Source organism: Chinchilla lanigera, unplaced genomic scaffold, assembly GCF_000276665.1.
Source record: "Chinchilla lanigera isolate Chin_1 unplaced genomic scaffold, ChiLan1.0 scaffold00033, whole genome shotgun sequence".
In the NCBI taxonomy this organism is placed as follows: Eukaryota; Metazoa; Chordata; class Mammalia; order Rodentia; family Chinchillidae; genus Chinchilla; species Chinchilla lanigera.
Genome location: NW_004955434.1, coordinates 22,418,957 through 22,442,108, shown reverse-complemented (window position 1 = coordinate 22,442,108; position 23,152 = coordinate 22,418,957). Strand labels below are relative to the sequence as shown.

Sequence of the window (23,152 nt, the reverse complement as noted above, 5' to 3'; positions counted from 1 at the left end):
GCAGGCGCTCAGCAGCGACTAACGTGCCCTGCTCACAGTTCATGGGTTCATGTCGTTGGTTTCTTGTATGGAGCCTGGATCCAGTCTGGGTTTTAAAGGTGGTGTTGAAATGACCCACTCACCCTGCGTTTGGAATCGTTTCTGAAGTAATGGTTAAAATCACCTCTCATGGGAGAGACTGGAAAAGAAGGTAACCTGTAATGCTCTTGTTCGGTGGTAAGCAAGGTGCCGGCCAGAAATAAACTTCTGTCTGCAGAGAAAGGGCCACAAGTCCCTGTCCCTCGCCCACTCCACCTTCTGTTTCACTCTGTCTTGCTTTCTTTTTCCAACTGAGAGCAACTTTCCCCACCCCGGACAGCCAGATCTTCATCCCTTCTAGCCTCTGCATCACCTTGGTGAAACTTCAAGAATGTGCCCATACACAAAGAGAATCTGCTCCTCCCTCTGGGAGTTGCTGCCTGCTCCCTCAGGGCCCCAGCAGGTCTGCCGGGAAGTTCTGCAGTCCTGACTGTGCTCAGGAGGTCCGACCTAGCCACCAGCCAGGTGCTGAGAGTAGCACCTACGGGTAGATTGCGGGGGTGTGTGTGGGGGTGTTCCTAAACTGCCTCCCCTGAACCCACCCGGACACGGAGTGTAAGAAATAATTCCTCCTTTGTCCCCAGCTGGCTTTCAAAGCTATGGGATGAGCCTGCTGGACCTGTCTGGGAAGCTTGTTAAACTGCGCGGAGTAAGTCAGGGAGAGGGAGGGTGGGGAAAAGATTAAAGGGTGAATACAATCCGTGTGAGGCAGCGGCCCTGACTCTAAAGAAGCAGATGATCTAAGGAAAGGAAGACCTTCTCTCTAAAATCAGAGACTCCATGCAATGCAAATGACCCCCGCGTGCAGCTGCCTCTGGCGGGCAGCCACCCGCCTCCCAAAGAATAAAGTGAGCGCAACAATTCCCTCCCGAACCCCCTAAGCTCAGTGACTTCAAACGAGGAAAAAGAAAAGTGACACGCTCTCTCCCTTACCCCGTGAACTCATCCCTTCCCCGGATGCGCGGGTGACCTCATCATCTGCAGCTGCGCGCTCCGGGCCGCTCGCCCGCCTCCGTCCCAGGGGTTGCATCTGGTGCGGAGTCTCGGTTCCTGGAGGGGACCGTCCGGCGGCGCAGGGCTTTGCAGCCCCGTCCGTGCACTCTCCTGGTGCAGCCCAAGGCCTGAGCAGTCTTCACCCTGTGTTCTCGGGAGAGGCCACTCGGGGGTCTGCGCAGTACGATGTGCAGGGGCGGAGGGAGGTCGGGCTTGCCGTCCCAGGAGCCCTCCCAGTTTTCACCTTTATGTACACAGCAGTTACAGACCTGGCCTTGGAAACTGCGTCGGTCTCTTTCGTCCGCTCCTGCCTGCTTTTGTCTTGTGGTCTAGCAAGGGTCTCCTTGACAAAGGCAACGACGCTGTTAACGTGGGTATGGGTAGTAACATCAGTAACAGAATTGAACGGATTTTTAAAAGTTTCCTGATAAACACGAGCCCAAAATAATTACTTCTAGGAGAAAACATAAACTTAGGAAGTTTTCTCATGGCGAGAATATACATTTATCCATCCAGTGTAAGAAAGCAAGCTGTCAATCCTTTCATATCAAAGGCCTTAAGAATGCTTATATATAGCACTTTGATCCAGAAATTGTATTTCTGTGAGTACCTCATGTAGTTCATACTTCAGAAATGCACCAAACTGTAATAAAAGATCGTCACTGCAGCATTGTTTATTACAGTAAAAACAGAATAACTGCCCTACAAAGCCCAAGGAACCTAATTAAATGTCCAACAGAAAAGAAGCTGTGTAAGTCATGTAACACCCATGGAATATTATGCAGCCTTTAAAAATGATGGAAAATGATCTGTGACACAATGCCTTGTACACATATTGCTAGAATATATAGCTTGAAATTATATTGCTAGAATATACAGCTAGAATATATATTGCTGAAATTATAGCTTCAAAAAGCTATAATTCATGATTTCACCTTTATACAAGATATTTTGTATATAGACAAAAGAATTAAAAGAACATATACATAAATTCCAGAAGGATTTTTTTAGGAGGCAATGGTATTATTAATATTTGTTTCTAATATACTTTTGTGCTTTCTATATAAGAAAATAGCAAACTGTAGGGGAACTGGTATTAAACTCTGGCTGATTGTTATCATGGGGAGATGTAAGGGGCTTAGAGCTGCTGAATCAGACATTTCTAGAGAAGTCCCAGATTAAGATTTTTAAGTGAAATCTACTAATTTTTTTTTTTGTTTGTTTTTCTCCGGTACCGGGAACTGAACTCACGACCTTGCGCTTGCCAGGCAGGTGCTTTGCCGCTGAGCTAAATCCCCAGCCCCGAAATCTACTAATTTTAAAATGAAAGCAATAAACTCACAATTTAAAATAACAAGCTGGGTGTGGTGGCGCATGCCTGTAATCCCAGCACTTGGGAGGCTGAGGCAGGAGGATTGTTGCAAGTTCGAGGCCAGCCTGGGCTACAAAGTGAGCTCAAGGCCAGCCTGAACTGCACAGTGAGAGTCTGTCTCAAAAAGACAAAAAGGCGTCAGGCCACTCGCTCTGTTCCTGTTGGTGTAATGGGATGAAGAGCCTCTGCACTGGTCTTTCACGCCTGGGCAGGGGAACTCTATGCAGAGGGATTTCAGAGTCAAAACGTATGAATGCTACGCTGCCTTTTTGATATATACTGTCCAATAGTTCAAACAGATTGGTGTTTCCACTGATTGTTCCCACGACCCCATCTCCAGCACTCTCACTACCAGCCATCAAGCTTTTTTGTACTGTGACCTTAGAGATGAATGTTTGTGTTAAGTTACAGCATTTGCATTTGTTGGATTAATGATGTTAAGCAGATATCATATGTTTATTGATTTTTGGCATTCTTTCATGAACTGTTTGTTCATATTTCTCATATATTTTTAAATAGTCTTTGACTCTTTTACAGTTTTATATAAGCCTTCTGTGTGTACTATAAATAATAACCCTTTATCGCTCATAATTTATATTGTTAAACTTATGATTTATATTTTAATTTAGTATAATGAGATAAAGTTTTAAATGATTTTAACACCTACCATGAGCATATAAGTGTAAAATTAATGTTGCTTAGGAGGATACCTGGAGGAGTCACTTAGTTTACATATAATGAGAGCATAGTTTGTAAAAAAAAATGAAACAAAAGGATAGTCATACACAGCATTCTGGATGGTGTTCAGCAAAAGACATAATAACATGAGAGAAAAGGAGAGGAGACATTTCATAATATATATAATTGATAAAGGATTACTATTGAATATATATAAAGAACTCTTACAAACTGAGAGAAAAGGGCAATTTAAAAAATGACAAAAGATTTGAACAGACTCTTAAAGGAAGAAGAACTCAAACAGCCTTCAACAGGACAACAGATAAATGATGATATGAAAACTATACAGATGTGAACCTGAACACATGTATGCTACATGCTCCAGCATGAATAAAGCTTACTGATGTGTTTGAGAAAGAAAATTGAGACCAGAGAGCACATCTGGTGTTATTATATGTATAAAAAGTTAAAAAATGAACTAAGTTATATGGCTTCAGTCTGTTTAGGAAGCAAAATTATAAAGAAAAACAAGGAAGTGAGGACTGACAATCATAGAACATGGGTTATTTCTAGCGAATAGAGTGGTGGTTGTGATGTGTGTGTGTGTGTGTGTGTGTGTGTGTGTGTGTGTGTGGCTTTCTTGACCTACAGGTTTTCTATTTTGTTCTGTGCATTTTTCAAACGCATATGTTAGCAATGAAGTATAAATTTGGAGAGTAAGAAAAAGTAAAGAAATGAGGATTCAGGAAGTGAAAATAAATATGTGAAAGAAGGAGAGAAACAACATAGCAAAGAGCTAAAGCCCACAGAAAAATATTGTAAATTGTATATTCCAAGTGCTGGAATATACAAAAGAGATTTTAGGACAATATTATCCAGTATATATTTGGATTTTGTTGGTATATCTCTTTTCACTCTAACCTTTCAATAAATTGTGTTAAACATAGATGATTTAAAGGAGATTTTGGGAAAATCAAAGAGAAGTAACCAATCTTGCATGAAAGAGAGGAACGTGTATGTGGACCTGGAGAAGAATTTTTTGAGGAAGGCGTGGAGTGGCCACGAAAATGTGAGCCCTGGCCGGTTTCAGAGTCCTGGAGAGTGGGGGAGAGTCCCACAGGGTCTGCAGGGTGGCTTGAGCCAAATGGAGATTTTATGACAGCATCAGATTTATTTATTTAAAAATCTTTATCAGGTTAATCATCATGGACACAGATTACCAGCCAGACTCAGACCAAGAAACACGCAAAATGTATAAAACAGGTATACTACATCAAGGTACAGTTTTAGACACACTGGCTGTGCTGCATTGCAATGACTTTTCTCTCTTTTTTCCTGCTATTCTCCATCTTTTATTTTGCACTCTTAAAAAGTATATTCGATTTCTCATATCAGAGAAGCCCTGTGAAACTTAATGTGTCTCATTCACTTCAGTTACAGCCTCAAGGTGCACCTTGTCTCTATCAATGGTTCAAGTGTCTTCTTCATGCCAAGCAGATTTATGTGTCCGAAGAATCATGTCCTATCTGATGCTTACATACACTGGTTTGATGGCTGGATTTTCGTTTTATTTTTCCTTCCTGGTTATTCCATATAGAAACCTAAAAGTTGTAGGTAATAAACTTGTAGTTTATTCATCTTTATTTTTGATTTCCAAGTTTTGTGATGTTTTCAAATGGCATGATCTTATTTTCACACATGTAAACCCTTGATTTGCCTAGAATTTTCCACTTAGTGTAGGGTGGAAGGAGCACTCCATTTTGTTTTCCCAGAAAACCAGGTCCATATTTTCAGTTAATTGGAAGTGTCTCGCTTAAGCACATATTAAAATTTCATATTTATGTACTCTGCCCCATTTCATTGATTGTATTCTTGTACTATTACTATCTTTATTATTTTGTAGTTTGTTGATAACATTAAAATTCCAATAAAGTCTTTGTCAATATTTCCTTGACACTTCTCCTTTGAGTTTTTTTCAAAACCCTGAGAATCATCATGGTCCAAAACAAAAGTAGATGAAAACAAAAACAAAACAGAAAACTTTTTTAGGACTTCAACAGGGAAGGCACTGAATTTATAATAGTACTTTAAGTAGCAATACAGACCGTTCTTATTCGAGAAACTGATGTCTTTAATTATCGTTAGTTATCCAGTTGTGTTGTGTGTGCTTTTTATCGTTCATGAACTATCCTGTTTGCGTTTCAACGTCCGACATCAGTTTTATTTGTCCGTGATGTGCTTGTTTCGGGTAACACCCCGAGGGAAGGAGCCGGACGAGGCCTGCCGCCTCCTGGCTTCGCGCCCTCGCGTCTGGGCACCTCTGCTGCTTGGCACGCGCCAGCAGGCCTGCCTGCCGCCCTGAGCGCTGCGGAGCGCGCGGGGACAGGCGGGGGGCAGTGTGCGCCCCGTTAGTGCCTGGTCCTCTGGAAACAGCGGTCAGAGAAACTGAATGCTCTCCCATTTTCCTAAGCTCCCCCACGAACAAGCTGGCTGTGAACTCCACAGCGCTGAGAGCCGATGGTGTAACCTTGTAGAAAGACCTTCCGAGAAAACAGCAGTGACTAGGGCACCTCCTCTGTCCTGGCTTTCCAGGCCTGGGCGGCCTGTGGCACCAGGTTCCCGCATCGCGGGCCGGAGGAGGGGCGGCCAGGCCAGCCGCGGAGGTCAAGTCCTTACGGGGCTCGGCCCGGGCTCCGCCGGTCTTGGAGCCCTCCGCAAACTTGTAAGATTTTTTCTCCATGCTCTTTCCGCTTCAGAGCCTGTTTTTAATTTCAGTAGCGGATCTCGGCCTTCTCTCTCCTCCTCCAGAGAGGCCGTCACTGCCCGCTACTGCCCGCCAGCCTCATCAGCCGGGCGCTCCCGGAGGCACACTGCCTCGCTGGCTCCAGGCGCGCAGCCTCGAGGGCAGCAAGAACCACCGGCCACTTCGCTAGCGCCAGGGCGGTGGGAGCCCGCCCCACCCGCGAGGCGGCCGGGAGAGCCAGCACCTTGCGCTTTCTGCGGGAGACGCCGAGGGGGGCCCAGAGCGGGAGCGGCCGCGGCGGGCTGGCCTGCTCTGTCTTTCGAGCGAGGCCTGGTACTCTAACTCGTTTCTATAGAAATAGCGGGAAGTGGTGATGCCCTGGCGGCGCACAAGCGGCACTTCCTGGGCCAGCAGCACCTGCCCGGCCACCATGGCCACCAGGAGGCTGAGGGTGTGGCCTCGACCATCCGCACCAGAACCCGCTCCTCTCGCCAGCTTTGGTGCCCGCCTGTGAAAGTCCCGCGCTAATTTTAGAACATAATCCATAGACATTTACTTTCACATTAGCTTTTGTACAGGGGAAGCAGACCAAGGGTTGGAAGCCAAGATTAGAGCAGAGAGGGGGAGGGGAGGGAAATAAGATACATTATGTTCGTGTGCTAGCTGCCCACCTACTTGAATCACTGTGTACTGCAAACATGTAGGAAGCATTAGCTGAATTTCATTGGGGGAGGTCAGTCAGATTTTAAAATACCTTCCCTTCTATTTGGCAGAATCTGCTCGGATTCTGGCACTGAGTTAGGAGTAGTAGTCTGGGGACGTATGAGGTTTCAAGTTTCCTTCTTGTTCTAGCTCTCGTGGATTCTTTAGTGGAAGGCTGGGGAGGATACCCAGGAAACTAGCCACGCACCACTTTAAAGCAGAAATCTGTTCAGTGACTAATAAATAATTGGATTTGAAGGTGTAATTTATGGGTCTTAGTGCTGCTCAGGGGAACACATTCAGCCTGGTACCTTATTCATACCCATTCCTGACACTTTGAATTGATACATGTGTCAAACATCAGTACATGCTTGATTTTTGTATGTGTACAGTTTAAAGGTGTATTCACCATACAGGGCTGAGGCACGTTCTACCACCCGTCTGTGGCTTTTCATCAGACTAAACTAGAGCAGAGATCTTGCTACTTTTATTTAATTCTAACTTTAGCCCTTTTATGATAATCAAATGTCAATTGCCCAAGATCAAGAAAGGAAAAGTACTATACTGTGTGCCTAGGGGTTTTCGAAATAAAAGGTTGCATAATTTATATTTTTAATATAAGTGATTTAGAGCCTGAGGCCTCAATACAATTAAGTAGAAAATCAAATCAGTAGGAGATTAAATGAAGACGGAATGAGGGAAAGTCTGGCTGGCTCTTCCTTTTCTAAAGAAGGCTTCTTGGGGTTCAGTGGCTCCCAACCTTAAAAATACTGACCCCCAGGCTTCATCCTCAAGATTTCAGGTTAATTCATCTGTTGATAAGCCTGGGTCTCAGGAATTTAAAAGTCCATGCACTGGATTTTAATATACAGTTGTCGTTAAAAATGATGTTCTTAATTCTCATTGAGATAAATGTCACCTCCAAGACTAGTTTTAAAACTAGATTTCAGGGTTCTCCTCAATAGCCCCCAGGAGCATGGGCTGCTGTAGGGATCAGGAATCTGCGTTCCTAGCAAATGTTCATGTGATTCCAGTGGGAGTGATTCCTGCTCTACACAAAGCTCTAGGAATAACTTCTTAAAAATATGTATCCCTTCTCAATTTCAAACACTCACTGGCTTCCCACTGTCTCCAAAATGTTCTTCGGTGAGGCTTCCAAGACGCCCTCACTCCAGCCTTTATCCGTCTTCGTGCCCTTCCGAGGCTTCCCACTCCCGCCCCTCCTGCTTGTACCTCCATCCATTTTTATTGTTGTGCTTTTTGAGACACGGCTTTGCTATGTATTCCAGGTGAGCCTTCAACTCACTGTGTATCCCAGGCTGACCTCAAACCCATGATCTTCTTGTCTCCATCTCCCAGTGCTGGGCTCACAAGCACTTGGCCCCACATCTGGTGCACGTTGCATCCTTTCCTGAATTCACTTCTGCCTTCCCTCAGAGGCTTTGCTTAAACAATTACCATCTCCAAAGGCTTTTCGTACCTTTTACCCACAAAAATTCCGTTCTCTGGTAGCTAGAATGCCATGAAACTTTGATCTTTCCCAAGCAGAGTCATGCATACCTTCCTCTGTGTGCCCACTGTGATTGATCTGTAGCTAGCTCTCATGTAGTTTGGTTTTATTGATCCTGAGCTGTGGAAAGCTGTGTTCAAACTACTTTGTGTATAGCTCATTATCATCATTAGCTTCTGCCAGGCCCCTCTAATACGTTTGAACATTATCCATAAATATTCATGGAGCCTCCTAAAATACATTATGTCTCATGTGCAGATGCTTTTAATTTACATAAATGATTTTGTGCTACAAACTTTACTCTTTTTTTAATAACACATTTTTCATGATCCATCTATATTACTGAAATTAAATCGAATTCATTACTTCTACCTGCTACCACTACATTTTATGTACCTGTTACCTCTTAGGGAATGTCTAATTTGCTACCAACTCACGACCATCACAAGAGGCCACATGAAATATCCTCTTAGATGGACCCTGGTGGCTCTGTATGTGGACTTTTCTGAAATACAGCCGAAGAATGAGATTGCTTCGTGACAGGACGTGAACTCTCTTGGTTTTTCCAGACGCTGCCTGAACGCTCTGAGGCTGCGCAGTCGCGCCTTTCCTTTGGTCTCGGCTCTTTGCCGTCTACAGTGCGGGCGTCCTGGGGTGGGAAGTGGGGGAGTCACCCAAGTGATTTTTTCGAACCTAAGAACTTAGAGATAGTAAAAGGTAAGTCAGGATCTTAAGGTTGTGATTCAAGAAAACCTTGAAGGTATTTTTCTGTGCCCCCAAACAATGTATATGGAATTTACTTACTTAGTAAAGAGATCTCCAATGATATTTTACAAACTAAAAGCAATAATGGATTTTTTATGAGTGTAAATGAGAGGTCTGTTCGGTCCTAAGAAGAAGTGTTCAGAAAATATGATGACTACGGCTTGATTAGGGCAGTTGTGTGGTCTTGAATGACTCCAGGCGCTCGTGTGGAGATTTTTGCTGTTGGGAAAACAGACTTCAAAAGTCAACTCACAAATCTAAAAAATTTAGAGGGGAGAAAATATATTGGTGAGGAAATTGCCATGAGAAATTGAGATCTTTGAGAATAGCAAGAAAAAATAATCTTGTGTGCTTAATACATTTTGAGAACTTATTACACAGCAAGTACTCTAAGCAATGTAGTATAAACACTACTAATCAGCGTTAATCCTATGAAGTAGATACTGCTTTTATCATCCCTTTTAAAAGATGAAAACATGAAGGCTTACAAAATTTAAAGAATTTGCCCACAGTTATACAAGCATTAAATAGCAAAGCCAGAATTTGAACCTAGTGTTTTGTTGTTGCTTTGTTTTAAATTCCAGATTTCTAGGTAATAACAAGTACAGGGGAAAATAAAACAAAACACAGGTTTTAAGTCAGGCATATCAGGTTAAAATTTTTGCTTTTTCTCTCATTGAGCAGCTATATGGCACTGAGTGAATAATTAAATCTTCTGGAGCCTTACTTTTGGTACTTATGGGAATCTATTTTTTATAACACTGTGAGTATAATCAAGCACAATGTGTGACATATTAGATGTGTAGTAACTGTTACTTCCTTTATTAAATCTGTCCCCCCTCTGGCAGAGATTAGACATTTATATATTTGTTGAATAAATGTAATAAGTGATTTAGAATTTTCATTTACTGCCTGAAGTTTCACCTGTATCAGTTTGGTAGGACAAAGATCTGAGAGGGTGGGAGGATGTATTTCCGAGGAAAGGACCCTTGCAAGATTGCTTTGACAAGCCAGTGACAAACCTGATCTGTTTTTCATTGCCCTCAGACTGCCTTGGCTGCTGTCCCTTCTAAGCACAGTCAGAGTTATCTGACTGATCTCCAGAAATGGAGAAGCAAAGATACCAATGAAGCAACCAGATACAAGCTCATTTGCCTCCTTCCCAGGCCTCATGCAGGGTGTGTTGTGGGTTCATACAGCTATAAACCAATGCAAAGTCTCCCAGGGAACTGCTGGAGAGGAAATTAATTAACCCCTGCCATGGTTTCCCAGTGGGGGGCCGGGAATTAAGCTGTCATTCCTCCTGGATGCTTGGATCAGCCCCACTCCGGCTGGCTTAGACTGAATGAGCAGCTCATCTGAGCTCTCCTCCCTGCTGCCTTTAGACTGAACATGCTGCTCTGAGCAGGTAGGATGGACATTCCCTCTCACAGGCAGACTGCACAGCCACTGGCACTTATTTCTAGGGTGGGACACTCAAGAGAAATGTTTTCCAGGGGGCTCAGAATCAGCTACCCATAGCTAAAGTAATGCGATTTGCAGAGACTTTGAGAATGTAGCGTTAGCTGTGGACACCAAGGAAACTGCTCAGCGTTTGGAATTCTCTGGCATCTACACCATTGTTAGCTCTCCAAAGGGAGGCTCATGCCATGTGAAATTCAAAGCTGTTGAGAGCTCCACTTTTAATAAGATCTTTCAAAGGGAATAGCTCAAGTGGGCCATCAGAATCATAATGTCAGATGGATTTCACGGTCTAGACAGATCTGACGTTGCCTTCTAAGTTTTTTTTCTTTTCAGATTTCCCCACAAACCAACAGTAATAAAAAAAAGTTCTTCTGGGAAGGTATTGATTTATTAATAGAAGCTACTGGTTTTCTGCATTGACGGCTCTAGGGACTTTCTCCGCGTGGTTGATGACTGCCTTTCTCCAGCAAGGCTTCCAGAGCTCCCAGCAGTCAATTTATCAACATAGGATGACAACTTCATTGTTGTTCTTTGAAAACTTTGGCTCTAAAGGACTTCTTGGGATTTTAGCTTACGAAGATGCCTTTGGGAGAGTATTCTTGTATGGAGTAGTAAATCCGCTTGACAAATGTTGGACCTTTTGAAACTCAAGACAGAATCAACTCATTGGTTCCCCTACCCGCCAAGTGAGTATGTTCTTTTCTGGAACTTCTAAGAGCCACTCAGCTGGAAATAAAACCTTTCTATCAGTTGTGGACTGTGGGAGTTTAGCTTTGGTAACCTGGATGTTATCACATTCCCCAGGACTGTGTAAAGGAATTCACATCAGTATGTGTAACTCAGCTTTCTTATTTGAAGTAGTTTTCCAAAGCTGCTGAAACAAATTGCTTCGAGTTTGGTGGCTTCAAACAACATGTGTTTATTCTCTCACAGTGCCGAAGTCTAGAAGCCCTTGTGCTGGGCTGCAGTCAGTACCCGCTGGGTTGGTTCCTTCGGGGGTTCTGGGGACTTTTCCTCACTTTTTCCGGTTTCTGGAGACTGTCTTCATGCCTTCACACACGGGCTCTGCTCCCATCATTCTAACTCTGCCTCTGCTCTCATTTCTCCTGCTCTTTGGACTCTAGCCTTCCTGCGTCCCTCTTTAAGGACTACTGTGAATACATCAGGTGCACTTAAATAATTTAGAAGAAACTCCCCACTTCAAGATCCTTAATGTAATAACAAATTAATGCTCCCAGATTTTGGGGATCAGAATGTGGACATAGTAGGGGCCTACTGTGCGTACCACATGGCTCTTGCTCCCATTTGCTCATGCTGGACCTTTTCCTCCTGCAGTTATCCCTGAGGTGCTGTTTGGAGTCTGATGCATGCTCCCCCACACCCCGCCGCCGCCGCCGCCGCCGCCGCCGCCGTGCCTACCACAGACTCCCCTGAGGCCAGCCCACTCCTCAGAACCTGAGCTGAGGATGACACTAGCAATGCTAGACGCCAGGAAAAGTGGAGACTGGTATCTCTGCTTCCGGACTGTTCATCATGTGGGCCCACCAACAGTGTGGTAGGAATTCTCTGTGCCCCCTGGAGAACAGCTTCTGGCTCTAACCCTCCTTTACCAAGAAAACCAATCCAAGAGGCCAAGTGGGCAGAAGGCATAGTGCGAAGCCCTGGCTGTGCCAGGCAGCATGTTTTGCTGGGATGCAGAAGTGAAAGGCAGCGTCACCCCCTCGGGTTCCTTCCAGTCTGCCTGTTCAGGCAGGCTTCTCGCTTTTTGGTGAGCAGGGCAGTCACCTGAGATCTTGTTAACATAACATGTCAGAGTCAGTGAGCCCGAGATGGGCCTGGAGTTTCTGCCTTTCTAAGACATCAAGCAACAACAGTTTAGAGTGGGCTGACCACCCACGGGTGGTTAACATGGTGTTGTCTAAGTGCTTTACCAAAACTTCACATGCATTTCTTGCTGTGGTTGGGAGAAGGAGAGGGAATGATTCCTAAAGGAAAGGACCACTGGATGGTCTTCAAGCTTGTGTGAAAGTGTTCCAGGCAAGGGACTGAGGAGAAAGAACGCAGGGAGAGACAGTAGCCCATGCAAGGGGTGGAGAGAGGGAAGATCTAGAACAGCAAGAATATAAACATGCCTCAGCATACAGCGTCAGGACAGTGGGTGCTGGGAAGTTGGGTTGTTGATTCCACGGAGTGTGCAGTGGGGGATGAGGGAAGGGAGAAAATGCAGGCAGAGTCATAGAGACAGACTTGGGATGTAGTTGCCAAAAGAAAACTGTAGTCTTGCTGGTGGTGGTAGTCCTCGCAAAGTCATGCAAAGTGAATAAAAATAATTATTCTTGAATAAATATTCTATCATTATATTTAATCTTGTGTGATATTATGAGCTAGGCATTGTCCACCCTCCCCCACTCACCCCAGGTAAGAACACTAAGTCTCAGAGAGGTACTTTCATTTCCCAAGGTCATGCGGTTGAGAATTGTAGAATCTAGGACTTGAACTCAGGACTGGTTCTAAAGCTGACTTTACAGAACCACCTGGACCAATAGCAAAAGGAGAGTTTAGTTCACATAAGTAGATAGCACAGGATAAGGTCCATAAGAGTAGTCAATAGGAGAAAATGCAGGTATAGAGTTTGGGAAACTGAGGTTGGCAGTCCAGGTGGCTTCAGGCCATGTCACAAATGTACTTGTGATTTATATCATATTTTCTTTATCCATTCATCCGTCAACAAACACTTAGGTCCATTCCCTGTCTTGGCTATTGTGAATAAAGCTGCAAGGAGCACAGGAGTGCACGTGACTCTTGGATGTGCTGATTTCATTTCCTTGGGGTGTATGTTCAGTAATGGAATTGCTGGATCTTGTGGTGGTTCCGTTTTTGCTTTTTGGAGGAACCTTCACACTGTTTCCCCTAATGGCTGCCCTAGTTTACAGTCCCACCAACTTTGTGCAAGTGTCCCATTGTCTCACATCCTTGACAACAGATCTCTTGTCTATTTCGATAATAGTCATTTTGATGCATGTGAAGTGAACCTCATTGCGGTTTTTTGCTGGTCATTTTTGATGTTACGGATTTTTCATGTACCTATTGATCATTAGTATGTTCTATTTTGAAAAATGTATATATCCATATAAGAGAAACTGCAAATATGTACCATACTAAGAAAAATATAGAACTGTAAGTCAAGAAATATATATCCAAATCTTTTGTCCATTCCATTTAAAAATATGGTTAATTTTTTCTTGCTTTTGGTCATTTAAATTATATAACTTGTATGTTAGCCCCTTGTCAGATGTATGGCCTGCAAACATTTTCTTTCACTCTGCGGTCATGTTCCTCTGCATCACTTTGTTGCTGTTTCCTTTGATGGGCAGCTTTCTCGTGTGATTGGCTGAATCATCTCTAATAGCACCCACTGATGCAAGTATTCCTAAGCTTGCGTTCTGAAAACCACTGTCTTACACTCTTGTCCTTACACTGAGGCCATTTGACTCTTTCTCTTGCTCTTTCATGCCCGCCTCTAGCTCACAGGCCCATGTTGACCCTAGATATGTTTTCAGTCTGTGGTTTCACCACAATAGATTCTCTTCACCTTTGGAAGCATCCTCCAAGTCATGCATTCTTAAAGACCCAGAGCAAATGCATGATCTTTACGAGTCTGTTTCTGCTCATATTATCTCTGAGGTAAGGCAGGTCTGCTACATGTTAAGGGTATCCCATGAACAAGAGCTTCTGTTGTGAAAGATACTGGAAAGCAGCAGTTATTCAAAATTAAACAGGTCACTTTTCTACCACTTTCTCAGTGCCTTCAATAGCTTCCACGAGCAGCATTCCTGATGTTCCTGTGGAGAATTCTTGGGATACAGTGTTTCAGTCCAGGCACACCTCAGCGTTTCTGAACAACTTCCTTATGTCTATGATCATTGATGCAAAAGGTGACATTTATATTAGCACTGGTCTCTTTCCAGTTGTGCCAAATGCTACTTGAGGCCATGAATCAGATATCATACTTAGTCTTCTCTATCCCTCGTCCTTTCACTTACCATCAGCCTGATCACAAAATGCTCCAATGAGGGTGAGTTTCTTTCCCCACACCAGCTATGAGTTACTCAGGTGAACCTGGATTTTCTGTTCAACCCAACATTGTATTCTCTGTGAGGAGAAGGTAACTTTTTAAACACGGCATTTAAAAAAAATTTCCTGTTTTATCTTCATAGAAAGAGAATTGAATTATTACACTCTTTGTAAAACAACCTTAAGAGAAACACTTGCCTCATTAAAGAGATCTTAGAATATCCAGACAAGAAGATTGAGATTGTTCATTGTTAAGATTTGAGTTATTACTTTCTTTCCTTTTCTGCTTTAATCTTATACACTAAAATAAATCCATTTCTTTTCTACCAAGCTTCTTCATGTGCCCAGCAGAGCAGGGTGGCAGGGGTGCTGCAAGCACTTCCAACTTCCCTGCCCACACCAACCAGGTCCAGCGTGGTCTGCTGCCTGCCGCCCAGTCAGGCAGTATCCTACTCAGTGTGGGCTCCAGTTTGCTACCTGGAGCACTCTGTCTCTCTCAACTGCCAAGGAATTTTCTGCATGAGATCTCTCTGAAGATAATTTCTATTTGACATAAACACATCCTAAAGGCAGCAGGAGGAGCTTATGACCCAAACCAGCTGCTGCCAAAGAAGAGCACCACTCCCAAGAAGACTGTCAGTGGCACAATGGCCCGAGCCCCACACAAGCGGAAGCTAATTCAGGGCAAGTCTGCGACACAGCGAAGGAGCTCACGTGTGGCGGCCTTGTGTTGTTACAAGAAAACTAAGAGAAGCAGAGCTCCTAACTTGTCATTTGTCCTCTCTTCTGTACTAAGGAACAGCTTATGTTCATATTGGAGAGGAGCGAATAAATCATTGTGCCTGGGAAGCTCATGTGCTTCTCTTGTTGTAGGAAAAGGAGAGCAGATTAGCTGAAGACAACAGAATGGTGATCATTATGTTCAAATCTCTAGGCTCTGATTACTAAGGTCTCCAGAAGCGTAAGGAGCAGTGAATGTGATCATGGAAGCGTGCCAACAATTTCCATGCACTCATGGAGACCTGCAGAGGTGACGGAAGAACCTTGCTTCCAGGAAAAACAGGAAAGACAACCGATTTCTGGAATGACCCTTGGCAGCATTTTTGAATGAATTTAAAGAATAAATGATTTATAAATACTTGGAGAGTTAAATGATGATCACTGGAAATCAGTATGGATTTACAGCAAAGATGTATTCCAAACCCACCATTCCTTTTTAAAATAATGAGATTTAAGTAAAATCCATCCATATATCAAGAAATAATAACCAATATCTGCATAGTGATTAATATTGACCACATATGTGACTTCAATTGATTCTCATATCTTCATACCAGTTCTCTGAGCTAGATATTATTGAATTTGACCTTTATTTTTACTTAAAATAAAAAACTTGGAAATCTTAGAAAAATTCAGAAATTTATATAATCTTCCTAGTAAATTGTAGAATTTAAAGAGAATTTTTCTGAGTCCACGGCCTAGAGTTCTTTCCTATACCACATTTCTCCATATGTTGATTTCGCATCCTGGAAATGACTAAAATCTTTATTATTATTACTATTTCAATACATTTTATTTTAATTGGCACATAGCAATTATACATATTTATGGAGTACAGGCCAACGTTTCAATACATGGATACGAAGTGCGGTATCAGATCAGGATAACTGATTATTAGCATCCATCGCAAAATGAATATGTCATTTCTTCGTGCTGGTTTTCTATGTGCCAGCTTTTTTGAAATATGCAGTTAGCTGTTGTTAACAGCAGCTATCTTGTGGCGTCATAGAACATTATAAATTGCTCCTTTATCCAACCTGTACCCGTTAGCCATCCTGTTTCCACCTCTCCCTCCTCCACACCCTTCCCGAGCTCTGGTGACCACCATTCTACCAAAGTTTTAGCTTTCACATGTAAGTTGGGACATGTGTTATTTATCCTTCTGTTTCAGACTTCTTTCACCTAACCCAGTGCCCTTCAGTTCTATCCGTGTTGCCACAAATGACAGGATTTCATGCTTTTTTATCCTTTAATGTGGCCGGAATCTGTACTGATAGAGATAGCCTCATGGTGCGTATGAACACCATCTAGCCCATCTAATTTCATGAGCTGATTTTTTCCTAGTGAATTTAAGTGTTATTCTTTGCCTCTCGCTGTCTCTTTTCACTTTCAGGATCTTTCCTCTTTCTTCTTTTCCTCTGTTTTTTTTTTTTTTTCCTCTTTCTTCTTTTCCTCTGTTTTTTTTTTTTTTATTGTTTTTTGTTTGTTTGTTTGTTTTACAGGACATCCATGCACAGAGGGAAGCTTCAGAAACAACATCATGACCCCAGGAGGAGGGCTCAGCAGTCTCTGTATCTCTGTTGGTGACAAAATGGGTCCATCTGGCTGCTGAGCATGGACCAGCATGTGCTGATTGAAAATCCTATGACAGTCTTCTGTTGGGATGACCTCCTGTTCTGGGCCTTCTGGTATGTATACAAAGCCACTTGCTTCATTCTCTTTCCCTCATATGGGAGCACGTGTGACTTCTCCATAGCTGGTGTACTCTGCTCAGGATGTAGCAAATGGGTTGCACTACCTCTGAACCATTGTCCTAAAAATATTTGACCACACTCTACCAACAGCAAATCTCTGAATGGTCACTTTCAAGGCAAGCCAGACACAAATGTCCTGGGATTCAAGATTTTTCTACCTACTCAGGATTTCAATTATCTCCTCTTCAAACTGTCCCTCAAACTTGAGCCTCTAAATTGAGATATTAGAAAATTTGGTGGGACATAGAAGAGTAGGGGTAATCACAATCCATTCTCTTCACCTAGCTGAAGGCCTGCTGTATGAAAGGGACTTTCTGTAACTCATTGAAGGAAACTCCGTAAGTGATAGAAATGTCATTTTGGAACAGGTCTGTCTAACCTCAAAGCTTCAGGTGTCATAGTAGTGTGGTGCTCAGTGAGTCGTGTTACACTGAGCATCTTTCTAGGTGTTTGGTTTGAGAACACACCTGCTGGCTTGCCTGAGCTTGCTTTAGAAGCCCAGAGCGTTATCCTCTTGCTGGAGAACTCATCTGTGCCTGACCTTTCTCCTGGTGCTCACATCACATAAAAGGGTCCTGGAACTATCAACTGTCTCTCTGTCACGAATGATTCAATGTCCATGTCTCCAAGTGTCAAGAGCAAACCTTGTTACCCATACTGAAAAGGTACAGGCAGAGTTGATGTGACACAGGCTGGGGAAGCTCTGCTAATCTGGATATCTTCTACTCTTCATCAGCAGCTTCTAATGTGGAGTTTGCCATTTTGCAAAGGATGGCAGCGGAGAGGGAGTGTGCTCCTGAGAGGTGAGGTGGGGAAGATGGAAGGAGGAAACCCACAGTTAGCATTTGTCTCATTAAAATCTGTCAAAGTCGGAGGAACAGAAGGCAGCAAAAGCTAAAATCAGATGTCACTAGCTTTCAGAATATGTTGACATGTGGAGGGAGCAAGCTGTGGCGACAATGTGCTTTTCAGCAGCCTTAACTCCCAGCTGGGAATAATAAAGTCCTTTGCAGGCTTCATAGGGGACTCAGACAGCAGTCTAGCACCCAAGGACAGGAGGTGCAAAGGACAGTTGCAGCTGATGGGTGAAAGGACCTCACAATGACTTCCTGTCTTTGTAGAAGCAGTTTTTCTTTCCAAAATCAGGTTAGGAAAACCAGTGTGATTTTGTTTGTCAGTACTATGGAGCTGGTTTCACCTTGAGCAGTTCAATTCCTTTTACCTGTACTTGAAATATTTACACATATATTAAAGGGATAAGCACAAGCTTATCCATTCAGGCTGGTAGAGTAATTTACTTAGAGTGGATGAAATTGAATTGTTGGCTTGGGGTGGATGAAGTAGAATATCGGCTTGGGTAAATATAATGCACATCATGGAAAAGGTGCAGACACTGGAAGCACACAGGCAGGGGTTTGGATCCTGACTCTCATTACTGTGGCTCCTTGTGCAATTTATGTAATTGCTCAGTGACTCAGTTTCCCCAGCCAACAGAGATGTTTATTTCTCACCTTCAAGATTATTTTGAATGTTTATACAATAGTGAAAATGGGTATACTCATATGGCAGTTACTCAATAAATGCTACTTTTTTGTTTTGAATATTTTCTTCAGGTTTTAGAATCTATTTGACCTAATTATTAGTATTTTAGAATCTAACTTACTATTCACCTGTAGCATAAAGGATCGACTTAAGATTTGAAGCTACTGAAGAATAGAATTTGGTTCCCCAGTTTACATCTTAGTTTTGAGGTTCCAAACGTACCACCCACTTCCTCTCAAGACTTGGCCAGATTACACAGCCTGTGCACATCACTACCTGGAAAAAAAGGCATTGTGCCTGGCTGACCATTCTGACCTGAGCCTGTAGAGCAGGGATTCTTCTGTTGTAACAGAGAAAATGAGGTTGCTCTGAGGGGAGAAATACTTTACAGAAAGGAAATGAATATTTCCTTCTAGAGATGGTGAGCAGGTAAAAAGACAAAGTAAATATGGAAGTAAGTGTAAGGTTTTTCTTGGAGCAAATGAGAAAAAGAAAAATATAAGTAAAAAGAGCCTTTATTGTGGCAAGGGAAAGCTGCAGGAGAACGCAGAGGACCCTCTGAAAGAGGAGGCGGGGAGACAAAGAATTTATTGGGCTGGGCTGGGGGCGGAGTTTACATGGGTGGTCAGAGTGATGTAACGAACGCTGATTGGAGGAGTGTCCTGCATGTGAGCGCAAGGGAAACAGGAAGTTGGGGGGAAAGAGGGAGGCGGGAGTTAGTTTTTGAGCGACACGCTGGTTTGGGCCCTGACGCCACGCTGGTTTGCCCTCGTGATGGCTTGGCAAAATTTTGTATAGGCTGGAGCCCGGCAGTAAGATAGCTTTTGGTAACCATTTCAAAATTTGAAGACATGAATTCTGCTCTGATGAAGTCTCTGTTTATTTTGAAAAATATAAAGTTTAAGTTCACACATATATATTTAGCAAATGGCCTATATTATGAATAATAATAATAAGTAAAAGAAAAACAGTTCACAGCAATGAGTAAAAATAAACATCAATTAATGTAATACTTGTTATGAAATATATGGTCAAAATAATAATATTAATGGTTCATGATAGATGTTTCTATGAATTAGTGACCTTTTAAAATAGATTCATTTCTTTAAAGTAAATAAACTCTTTTCTTTGTTCTTGAACATATTGCATGGAATCCATTTAGCATCCAAAGGTGAGATTCTGGGCCCTTAAACAGAATGTCAGCTTGGCTCCCTTTCCCTTGATTAACGTGAGTGCGCTGCTGTTGCCGCCGCAAAGAACCAAATCAAACTGGTGAGGGCGGATGAATAGTGAAACCTGAGGTCAAAGAGCGCACGGGGTGGAGCAGCCGAGCTGCGGCTGGGCCGGCTCCCAGCCCGGCCTTGGGAACAGTGCGGCTGGAGACCGACACCACCGTGGCTGAAGTTCGCTCGCTCCGGCTCTTCTCTCTGCTTGCTGACTGGTATTTCACTGTATGTTGAATACAAGGTGGACAGCATGGCTGCTCTAGCACTTCCTCAGCTCACAGTCCAGGCTGCCACCACCCAGCAGGGGCTGACGCTCCTCTTTGCGTCTAGCTGAAGATATCAGGAAGGGCAATCGTGCTTCGACCAGCTTGGATTAGATGTTAAGCTCCCTAAACCCCACCGTCCCACCCCACCCTGGCCTACACTCACAACAGCCGCTGCCGGATGGAGTGGAGGAGGATTAAAGTATGTATGGTCCAGATAGTAATAGTTCTTAAAGGGGTGCCATCTTTTATGAGTTTTAACTTTGCCTCTTTTCTGAGTATCAGAGGGTCCGTGCTGAAGGGGCAACGCGGCAGAGCCACTCTACTTGGATTTTAATTCTGGATTTTTGAGCATTAATGTTTGACCTTGGGCAAGTAGTATAGCTTGTTTTTTTTACACTGAATGTATATTTTAATTATGAAACAAGAATCTGAACAAAACACTTTAAAATAATCTCAATTATTTGGCTGGCATCACATCATTGCAGGAGACAAATTTGACCTTAAGAAAAATTTAATTTTATGAAAAATTTAGGTTCGACAGTTTGTTCATATGGAAGTTAAAACGTGTTTAAAGAAGAATCTGGCAATAAAACCAACTTCTATCCTGAAATAAGTGTGTATACAAACAACATGAAATCCTGAGCTGAGTAGGTAGAAGTGACCTAGTCTGCAGTGAGCTTCCCTTTGCAGAGAGACCAGCGGGAGGGAAAGCACGGGGTGGGGCCGGCGAGAGTGAATGCTGTCAGAGGTCCTGCTGCAGGAGACGGGGGCTCTACCTGAGCCAGAACCTCTAACGTCTTGGGGGTTGGTGACAAAGTCACAGATGCAAGTATAATTTTGGCCTTAGTTTCCTCACTTGTAAAATGGGGGAAATGATACATACTTCATAAGATGCAGATGAAGATTCCATAAATTACTTCATCTAAAGCATTCTGCAAAGAGGGTCTAGTACACTGTGTTAATAAGCATTGTTCTTATTAAAATATATGTGGAAAATAGCTGCTAAGAAAGTTCTCCCTAATTTCCTCCACATCTCCATCCTCCGACCCACCTTCCACTTGAGATAAGGTGGAAAATTTGATGTATATTTCTCCAGATTTAAAAGCCTATCCTACTAAGTATATCCTTAGTAGGCTAATTTTTAGACTTTACATCTTGCACATTTGCAGTTTTAACACGTCTTTGTTTCTGCTTCAACACATCATAGACCAAGACTCATTATTTTTCTTAAACTAGTGAAGGAAAAATGAACGTGGAAGTGATTATTTATACATAAAGTGTACTTAAGGCCCATAGTCATCAATGTCCTCTACTGTCCTCATTTATATCCCTGGCTGAATTCTCAGAAATAAAATTTATGCATGCTCATCAGCGTCTCTGCTGGCACTTCACATCCGCAAGATAGTATATTGTGTCCCCAAGAAACTGCATTTCTGGACCCTCCCAGGGTTAATTTCTAGTGGAGGAGATTACAGGAAGGTATTTTAATGACTATGTTCCTGAAAGAGGTTTTCATTACTGTCTAAAACCTTTATTAACCTCTCTTTTTATACTTGAAATTTCAGTTATTTTAGGATTGATCTATAGGCTATTGATTGTTTCTCTGTGGTTATGATTTACTGCCTGACTGATCTAACTAAAATCACAGTTGTAATTTTATAAACATAAGTCATTTGACCTTTTCCAGTAAAATTAACTAAATCAGGAGGTATAATTATACTCAGAAACGACTCATTTGGAGAAGAATTAGAAGAAAAGATTCATTGTTCAATTTTCAGATTCTTTCTTGGTCACTTGATAAATGCAAGCTTCATGACATCCTATACTAGAAACACCACCAGAAGCCCAAAAAATAATCTAACTGCAGGGCCTCTGGGGTAAGAAGGAACAGCCTTGTGTCCCGTGGGTAGCTAAGCTCTCAGTGCCTCTTTCACCTCCAGCGTGCCTTTATTCTGCCCTTTCACGTCCCTCGTGCCCTTCCTAGCTTGGCTCATCCCTTCCATAAACTCTTCTCTGACTCAGACTTTAGTTTCTCTAACTCATAAAAGTTCCTTAAATTCCTAGTTTGGTCAGTTCATTCTTCCACCACTTAATTATGTGTATAGTAACAAGTCTTAGATTATAAAGGTAGGCAAGTAATTATTTTCAACCTAGAAAAGTAACAGTTCAGTTAGATTACCATTAAAAATAATAACATATAAATGCTATAATTTTATAACTGAGAATCTGCTCTCTTAAAATAGGTTTTAAATGTTTATTTGTTTGCTTGCTTTAAAGAAGTGTATGCTAGACTCTTTGAATTCAAGCCACAGAGAGCACTTCTAGTGTATCTTGCATTGTATTTCAAGTTATGTAATTATTTTCTACAAATATTCTTTTCTACAAATATTATTTTCTACAAATATTTCTTTTTTTATTTTTGAAATTGGGGTAAATATATAGAGAGCAATATTTAGCATTTTAGCCATTTTAAAAGTATACAGGCCAGTAGAATGAAACACATTTATGGTATTACATAACTATTACCACTATCTATGACCAAAACCTGTTTATCATCCCAACATAAACTCTGCAGCCATTAAATACTAACTCCTTCGGCCCCTGGTAATTTCTGTCTACTTTCCGTCTCTGTGAATTTATCCACTCTAGAAATACCTCATCTAAGTGCAGTTTAATGTTTGCCCTTCATATCTGGCTTATTTCACTTTGAATAATGTTTTTAAGGTCCCTTCATTCTTTTCTTAAGGCTAAGTAATATTCCATCGTATGTATACAACACATTTTAATTATCCCTCCTTCTGTGGATGGACGTGGTTATTTCTATCTTTTGGCTAATGGAAATAATGCTGCTAGAGACACTGTGCACAAATATTTGTTTAAGTCCCTCCATTCAATTTATATATATATATTCAGTTGCATAGTGGCATATATATCTGTATCTACACCTTCTTAGGTGCAGAACTGCTGGATCATTTGCTAGTTCTATAACTTTTTGAGGAATCGCCAAATAGTTTCCCATAGTGACTGCACCATTTTACATTCCCACCCACAATGCACAAATATTATATTTTAAAAATTATAATCAGAAATATTACTTGTAATATTTCTGCTTGATGAAACACTGATGCTTTTGCATAAACTGATGCATGATCAGTTTCTATTAGTGTTGCATGTGTACTTGAGAGAAGAACATATATTTTCTATT

At 42.3% G+C, this 23,152-nt stretch overlaps 1 long non-coding RNA gene across 4 annotated transcripts in view; it reads left to right on the top strand.

Moving 5' to 3' along the window:
• Positions 1-10,355: 10,355 nt before the first annotated feature.
• Positions 10,356-23,152, top strand: part of LOC102029434 — a 56,985-nt gene continuing 44,188 nt past the window's right edge. For all 4 annotated transcript variants that reach the window (XR_001234822.1, XR_001234820.1, XR_001234823.1 and 1 more), the window contains exons 1-3: positions 10,356-10,991; positions 11,641-11,860; positions 16,662-16,847. This is a non-coding gene — a long non-coding RNA (uncharacterized LOC102029434). The remainder of the gene's footprint in view (positions 10,992-11,640; positions 11,861-16,661; positions 16,848-23,152) is intronic.